Raw genomic sequence first — 9008 nt, forward strand, 5'->3', positions numbered from 1 at the left:
TGAACTTAAAAAGTATAACTTACAAATTAATTGGAGTATGAGACAATTACAATAACTAATAGTCTGCATTGAAGTAATAAAATACCGATTCTTCTATATATTGAATTATTTTATATCTCTCACAGGACCTTCCTTCTATGGGCCAAAACGAATGTTAGTTAATTTATAAATTAGCAAATTAATTAATTACCCAATTAATTACAAATTAACTAGATTATGAGACAATTACAATAACTAATAGTCTGCATTGAAGTAATAAAATAACGATTTTTCTATATATTGAATTATTTTTTATTTCGCACAGGACCTTCTATGTGCCGAAACGAATGTTGCCCCGTAAAATTATTCCTCATAAGGCATACATCCCACCAGTTCAGTTCAAAATTGGCGAGTCACACTTCCCTAGTTTCCCTTGTGAGCCACAAATACGTTATAAATTATAAATTGGTTGTTCAATCTGTATTTAAAACATAAAATAAGATAATTTTTTTTTAAATTGTAGCCCTTTTACAAAACAAATGAGCAACATGCAACATAGTAGCTAACTAAAACGTATCTGATATACAACTTACTATTAAAATAATTTCATGTGGAATCTCATTATTATTAAATAAATTAATATAATATTCTCCAAATCTAATTATAGTGCAATTTGTATTACTCAAAAAAGAAAATTTAAAAAATCCCTTAAGACAAAATAAGTTATTGATTTATTAATTGACATTACTAACAAAATAAAACATTAATCATACACAAATAAATGATGTTTAAAAATACGTTAAATGAGCTTTTATCTTCGGGATATTTATTATTCTATTTTGCCACCAATTTAAAACAATTGCCATGTTTTTGTATGATTACAACAATGTATTTGTTTCAAATATTTAAATAAATCTTTTAACTGAAATAAAAATTATTGTAAGAATATTTTTTTCTGCTGGATATCATGCAGATGTGTTATTTATTAATTTATATGTTTATAAACTTAAGTGTACTATGATTTGTTTCCCTTCTATTATTTCACATGCTTGCCACACAAAGTGAAAAGGTTCTAATATTTAAGCGGGACTACCAAAGATTTTTTTTTAATCAACTAAAAAATTTTTTCTTTCTGTTAAGCCCTAAAATATATAAAGGATTTTTTTTCACCATTTCTATATTGGTAGAAAGAATAATAATGATTACAATAATTTGATGAAATATTAAAATAAAAAATGTGTTTCAGTGAGACGGCTATTTTCGAGAAACTGTCGTTGGCAGGTAGCTAGAGCATGTTGGTGCAATGTAGGTGACAGATTTATTAAGCGTTTTATGTGCCAATTTTCTTTGGGATAGTAATAAAAAACTTCCTTAAAGTTTAGTTTAAATTGTGCTCAAAATTAAAAATTAAATTATTAACGCCTTCAAATTATAAGTTAACTATAATTTGAGTAATAAGTTGAGTAATAAGTTAAGTAATTATAACTTCAAACTGAAGTTATTAAAATTAGTACTTGTCCTAATTTTAATAACTTGCCTGAATTTATTATACTGTTGTTTCAAATGACTTGTGCACTTGGACAACAATCTGCCTTTTGCAAATTAAGCCAGGAAGGTACGTCTTTCGTTCGACGAGAGAGCACCACAAGGACGAAAGCACTTCTTCGTTCTGAACCCCACGGATGGATGGCAGCATCACTCTTTCGTAAGGCCACTTCCTTAATTTAGATATAGATCTGAAGGGGAAGAAAATTTTCTCCAGATCCGTGTACCCATGGTGCTGATCAGCGACCGACAGCAAGACTTAGGATTCGAACACGTATATTGCATGTACTCGGTGGATCTTAGAGTCGAGGATTGAACCCTAGCTCCTCCAGATCGGAGTCCGATATTCTAACCATTGAGCTACCAAGGCTCTAATTTTTTTTTTATTAAATCACTAAGCTATGTGAACTGTCTATGTACACGGGGTTAGTTGATATAATCGGGAGTGTTTTGTTAAAATATATATATTCAATAAGTATTATAGAAAATGATAAAATTCTTAAGCTAAAACTATGACAACTAAGTATGCTGTCCTCCACAGTGCTAACAAATGCTCTAACAAGACAATTGAGTGTCAAATAGAAGTTTTGTCTGCCATAAAATTAAACTATGGTTCGATGCATTCAAAAAGCTATTAAACGTTAGTATTTTTTGATTCCTAGAGTTGAATATTCATTCACAAAAACAAAATATTTTATGAAGTCTGTTCTCTTCCCTGGGTTTCTTGAAAGCTTATTTTCATAAACTGTTTTTAAATTTAATATTAAACGAAACTTTAATTAACACTTAAAAATTAAAATAAATACAAAAAAAGCAACATCGCTAAACCCTATAAGAAGAACTTAAAAAAACAGCAGTGTAAGAAAATTGAGAGTATATGAATACTAGATAAATAGCATAAAATTTCACTAATTATATTTATCACGAATTTGTGTTGATCTATAATTGTTAAAATAACACATAATTAAAAGAATTATATAAATTAAGAATGAAACTGAAGAAAAAAACAGGTCACACTAAAATAGATATATTTTGCAGTGTCAATATTCATCAGAAAAGAAAAATGGCGGGCAATTTTATATTGTAAAATTGAAAGAACCGTGCGATAAAAAATAGGGGGAAAAAACGAATCACCTTGAATAACTTTTGATCTAACTATCGGATTTTCATGTACTAGAACTCAATCTTAATGGTTCAAGGAGGTGATCTTAAATATGCTAATTAACTGGTGCAGACGAATTTTAAGTTGTGAAATCAGACACAAAGACTTACTTTCTCTGAAGAAACCAACCTTTTTTTTCCGACGGATTCCTATTTTTGACCCCGCAATAAAATATAGGTGGTACCTAGTTGCAATCTGGTAAGTATGGTCCCGATAGTTCGATCAGGAGAGTGGTTCTAAGTTTGGACCACTTAATGTTGATTTTACTTTTTGCATATTTCACCATAACTCGGGAACTAATTATGCGAATTGAAAATTGTTTGCACACAATTATAAAATTTGCTTATCCAAAGATAATTTCATGCAAAAAAAAATTTTTTATTATTTTTTATTTGAGAAAATTTTGAATTGAAAGGTATAAAATTTTTTTATATCATTTTAAAGAATGTAATTATATATTGCAAAAAGAAAAAAATTGAACGAAATCGGTCCAATATTTCCTGTGAAATCGAATTTTAAACATACGACTTTTTTAAAAATTTAATTCCTCAGGAATTACAAAAGAAAAAAATGATTTGTAATTTTTTCTGCAATAAATGATCATTTTGCTTTGATTTTTTTTAATCACTTATATCAACGTTGTACTTACGGATGTAAAATTTCGTTTCAATTTGACAACTCTTTCTAGAACGCGAATTTTTATGACAATGTATTACAATGTTCAAAAGCTGAAATTAAGCTGTTAATTTTTACTTAAAAAACATAAAGATATTTATTTCGTAATAACACTAGCGTGGAAGTTATTTTTTACTGTTTTACGCTGTTTAAGTTTTTAAACAAAAATTTATGCTTAAAGCTTTATTGGAATTCAACTATTTTAATTGGGTACTTGTACTTCGAGAAGAAGATCTCGGATACCCACACATGTGACCTAGGACATCAGTGCCATCTGATAAGTATAAGCAAAATGGTGTGTTGAAGTTGAGCTAAGTTTCTCCACATAAGTTAGAATGTTAATTAAATCGAAATTAATTAAATATAATGCCGTATCTCACTTCAAATTTATTTTCTACATCTTTTACTTAGCTTAGATTTATTAGCTTATGTATTTTATTGTAACTGTCATATATTCTCGTTTTGTGTACCTGGCAACTTCAATGCTTAATTGGTTTATTAATGTTCTACATGGCTTCGTGCATGTCTTTATGTTAAATAAGAAATATCTGGTGAAAGAATTGAATTCTTTGTGAAAGAAAATAGATTATGTCACTTAACAGAACTGATGCCCACCGGCTTGTGTAGGGGGCAGGGAGCTGTCGTTGCATCAAAAAGGTCTTGTGTTCAAATCCCGAGCAAGGCATGGATGTTTCTCTCTCTCTCTGTGTGTTCCATGTCCTTTCTCCTTTTTGTGTGAATGTGACCCGCCCTATAAACGGGTTGTGGTTGTGTGAATGGTGTGGCAGAAGTCGAATTCCTGGCCATAGATGGCGCCACTCTAAAACAGGAACAATCGCACCCCCCCGCCCACTGCGTAAACAGGCATATGACAAAAAAAAAAAGAAAAAAAAGAAGCAGAATTGATACTTGACAGGATTTGCTAACTTGAAATAGAATGGTAGGGACAGTTGCTAACACAAACAAATGCCACGTTACAACAACCAATCAGGGTCAAGATATCCACACAATGCCACTTGCAGGAATCCCACTAAAGCTGTACAATTCCGTAAGTTTGACGTCACAGATTTGAGTTCTTAATGTCTGTTTCCGATTTATCACTGACGTAAACTGATACCTGACGTAATCAATTGAGTTCTAAATTCTCAAAATTAATGAAATTTGATAATCAATTTCAGTACTGCTGTTTTATAGCAGCAGATAAAAAATATAAAGCGATTACGATCCTGGCACTACGATCAGAATTTTTAAATTACTACAAAACCTATCGTTTAATAGTGGAAATCCAGCTGTTAATTTTTATTTGAAAAGAATATACGAGTACATTTTTATTTTCTAAGAAAATGAATTCAGCTGTTATTCAGCACTCTTTTACGTAATTTAAATTTTAAAAGAATTTTATGATTGAGTAAAGCTTTATTGGGACTCAACTTTAATTAAAGAAATTCGATGCTTGTGCAAAGCCTGAGCTAATCATTTTAGCTTTGTATTCTCAAAATTATTAAAAATTGATAAACAATTTTAGTACTGACTAGGGGGCTAAGCCCCCTGTTCGCTACTGCTCACCAATCCGATGATTGCTTCTCAATAATTGTTGATTCTTGGAATAAAACAGTTTTTTCTACGAAAGCTAAATTATTTACCTAAAATAAATGTACTATAAAGAATTCTGTTTGTTGCACTTTTGTCCACACATGCCACGTCCAAATATTTCCCTTTTGAATCTATTAAGACATGACTGAACATATTCAATTTTTCTAAGTAATCTTTTTTTTAAAATAATAGTTGAAATTAAAATTATATTGTTTTAACATATTTAATGAGTTCACAATCGTAATTTAATATTTTTGCTTACCAAACAGACGGATATATTAAATACCATTTTTGTATAAATCGCATAGTACATGATCGTTTAGCTCTAAATCATTTAACGAATATCTTTAACTGTAATTTATAAAGGTATATTAATGTAATTTGCACAAAAAATAATAATTGTAAAGCGGATCATAATGTTAGATACCGAATTAAATAGCTTTATCTTAAACTGTAGCGTAAAATTGCATTATATTAAAAAAAAAAAACAATTCTCTTAGTTTTAAATTCTTAATTTAAAAAACAATCAAAAACATAATAATATCAGTACAGGTACCTGATGACAACGAAAACAATATGGAATTCAATAAGGGGAAACTGAATCCTACCATGTGATTTTCCGGCCAATAAAAATGTTCCAACAACGATGGAAAACTTTGTCGGACCATTACGTTTTTGTGTTATATGGAGATATTTAATAGGGGTAATTAAAAAATTAAAAGCAATTAAAATGAGATAGTTGCAGCGTTACAATTCCGATTAAAATTTTTAAACCACTACTAAACCCTTAAAATTTTAAAAGTGTTTAACAAATCATGTACATTTTTAATTTGTAACAGCATTAGCAAGGTACTACTGTTTTACACTACGACTCAGATTCAAAATATTAGAATAATCCATTTATCTCATGAAGAAGGAAAAACAACAACATTTTATTAAGTATTACGTTATGCATATCCGCAAACGATATTTTTGGGAGGACTACGATACTTCGACACTACGACACTTGCTTGAAATTTTCTAATTTTTAAAAAAAAGATAATTTAAAATTTATTTTTAAGTCTCAAAATATTAGAATATTTAATTTAATTGGTTCAAATCGTAAGAATATGTTATGATAATATGTGTTTTTAATAATTTTACGAATAGGTTATATATAAGAAATTTAAATTTATTGCAGACGATTATTTTAAAAATAATTATTTTCTGTGTTTTATGCTTGGAATTTGTTTTAAAATGGGAGGTTTATGTGATATTCCAGAATCAATAAAGCTACGAGTTAATGACCTAGATCTACAAGGTAAAAATCAACCATGTTGACAACTGTTTAAATTGTTCTTATCAAGCGTTTGAAGAATCTTAGAACAGTATTGGAAAAACGAAAAGTTTAGAAATGGCAAATGGTGGTTGCAATGCAATAGTGGTTTTAAAACCAATAATTTTGGCCAGAGATAACAGAAACTGAAGGCTGCAGTCAAAATGGGCTGTTGTAGAGAAGAAAAGACTGTCGAAGCTGTCTGGTTAAAGCTAAAGACGATACTACAAAATATTAAGTAACTTTTTTTTCTTCATTTATAATTGAATTTTGGTGTTTAGAATTAAATATTTTAAATATTTCGGACCACATAAGGTATTATTCTAAAATTTTGATTTCTTTTTCAAAAACATATTGTGTAATTAGTTAAAGCATTTTTTTTTCAATCTTTTTTAACATTTAACACATCTGTGAAATATGCAGATTTAAATCGTTACATTTGTAATTTAAATGAAGTAAATAAAAACAAGAGACTTTTAATTGTAGAATTTTTCAATTATTCGAATCAGAGCTGCATTTAAAGTTTTTTTATTTTATGTATACATAATTTATCTAACGTAGTCAGATATTCAATTACGTAAATTTTTGACGTCACATGTTTCATTTCTGAAGTCAGTTTCTAACGTATCGTAGAACAAATATGACACCTTAGCCAATCTTTTGAGCTCTATCTTCTCAAAAATATTGAAAGTTGATAAACAATTTTAATATCGCTGTTTTATAGCAACAGATAAAAAAAATATAAAGAATAATATAAGACTACTTTTAAACCATTTCCAATCAAAACCACGTTTTCCTATCTGTATAAAAACGTGAACTTCTTTTCCAGAAATTCAATATCAGTTTCTAAACGACAATATCTGGGTAGGAGTTTTGAATTATTGGGTTATCAGACACCGATTCAACTTCTTAAACGTGCACTCCCATTCAGATTATTTTTCTTTTTCTTTCTTATTTAAAAGATAAAAGAAAAAGTGTGATAATGATAGTAAATTATTTCCGATTCACATTGTTCGCAAATAAAGTCATCAGTTTAAAAGCTTAACGCAGTAGATTTTATCTGCCTTTATCTAAAAATATACTACGTTGCATAAATATATATATCAGCCTGTCCCAAAGCAGTCGTATACCACCAACATCTGCATACATAACGTGGATCAAAGCCAAATTAGATCTGGGATTCGTTCTGGCAAGCTCGATTATCTTCTCTTTCAACCTTTGCCTTCTTTTTTTATTATTATGTATTATCTTTCAAAAGTGCAGAATTTAACCTTTGTGTTCCACGCTGCAATGTTCTTGCCTTTTACTGAGCAACATACGATAACAACAAGAATGGCTCATATTTAAATCTTGTTTCTAACCAATTTTAGCTATATAAGAATTTTACAGTGGCGTAGCGAGCTTAACTCGCGCCCGGGGCACAATACCTTTTTAGCGCCCCCCCCCCATTCGAAAACCATACAATATAATATGTAAAATATACTCACAGATTAATAAATAAATAAATAAAGTAAAATAAATAAAGTCATAGGCTCAAGCTAGGCTTTAAATTTGAGACAAAAAATGTAGTTGAGAAAACTAGACTAGATTTTGAAATGTATATGCTCATCTAGAATTAGTTCAAAACATACCTATTATTTATTTTTCACATTTATAAAGAAATATTTTAAAAACACGCAGTTTTAAAACAATAAAAAAGTAAATATTTATTATCTCTAAGGAGATACATATATTTAATAATATGATTATAATACATTAATAAAACTAATTACTATGTATAAATTTTCCGCTTTTGATGAAGCAAATTTATCAATAATATCATCAAAGTTGATCATTTCAAATTTTTCTCTTTCCACACTTAAAAATGCTAGGTCACTTAGGTGATCTTGTCCCATCGTTGATCGTAGATATGTCAAAATTAATTTTAATTTGCTGAATGGACGTTCGCAGCTAGCAATTGATACTGAGATAGTCAGGAGTATTTGAAGTGCCACTCTCAGGTTTGGAAAATCATCTTCTCCATACGAGATTATAAAAGTAAGAAATTCTAATGGAGTTTTAGGTTCGATTTTTTTTCTACTGCGGAGTAACATTTTGCAGTCACATATTTCGATAACGAGTTCTATTCCATTGAAATCTGTATCATAAAATTCACCCAAATTTTTAAAAAAAATTTCCAAGGTCGTTATCAACATTATCCTTGTTTAATAAATTTTCAACGTCTAGTAGAAATGCAAATTTGAAATTAAGGTCACTTAATCGTGTACATATTTCTTGTTGGAGACGATCAAGAACGCTTTCCATAACGCGAGAAATTTCACTTTCTGCGGAAATACCAACATCTCTAGCCAATTCCCCGGGCATTTTGCGGCGTTTTCTTACCCGTATTGTTGTATCAATATCCCATTTTTCACAAAGAGACTTCGCTTTTTCTAATGCCTCTTCACAGAGCTTGTTCCGAATTTCAGCTAGTTCAGTAGTTAATGATTCAAGATCATGGAACGCTTCTCTAAAATTCATTCTAGGATTTTGTAATCTGAGCTGCGCACGATCAATCCTTCTTAAGATTTCACACCAGAAATGAACTTAAGTTATGAAACTAAAAGTTAGTATATTTTGCAACAGAATTGTAACTTCACTTCTTGTGTCAGTTATAGTGGTAGTGTCCTCTGCTAATTTTTCTAATAGTTCTACTATATTCTCTAGCCCATCGATGATAACGCTATTCTGGAGCTAAAT

The sequence above is a fragment of the Parasteatoda tepidariorum genome, chromosome 3, assembly GCF_043381705.1.
Source record: "Parasteatoda tepidariorum isolate YZ-2023 chromosome 3, CAS_Ptep_4.0, whole genome shotgun sequence".
Lineage (NCBI taxonomy): Eukaryota > Metazoa > Arthropoda > Arachnida > Araneae > Theridiidae > Parasteatoda > Parasteatoda tepidariorum.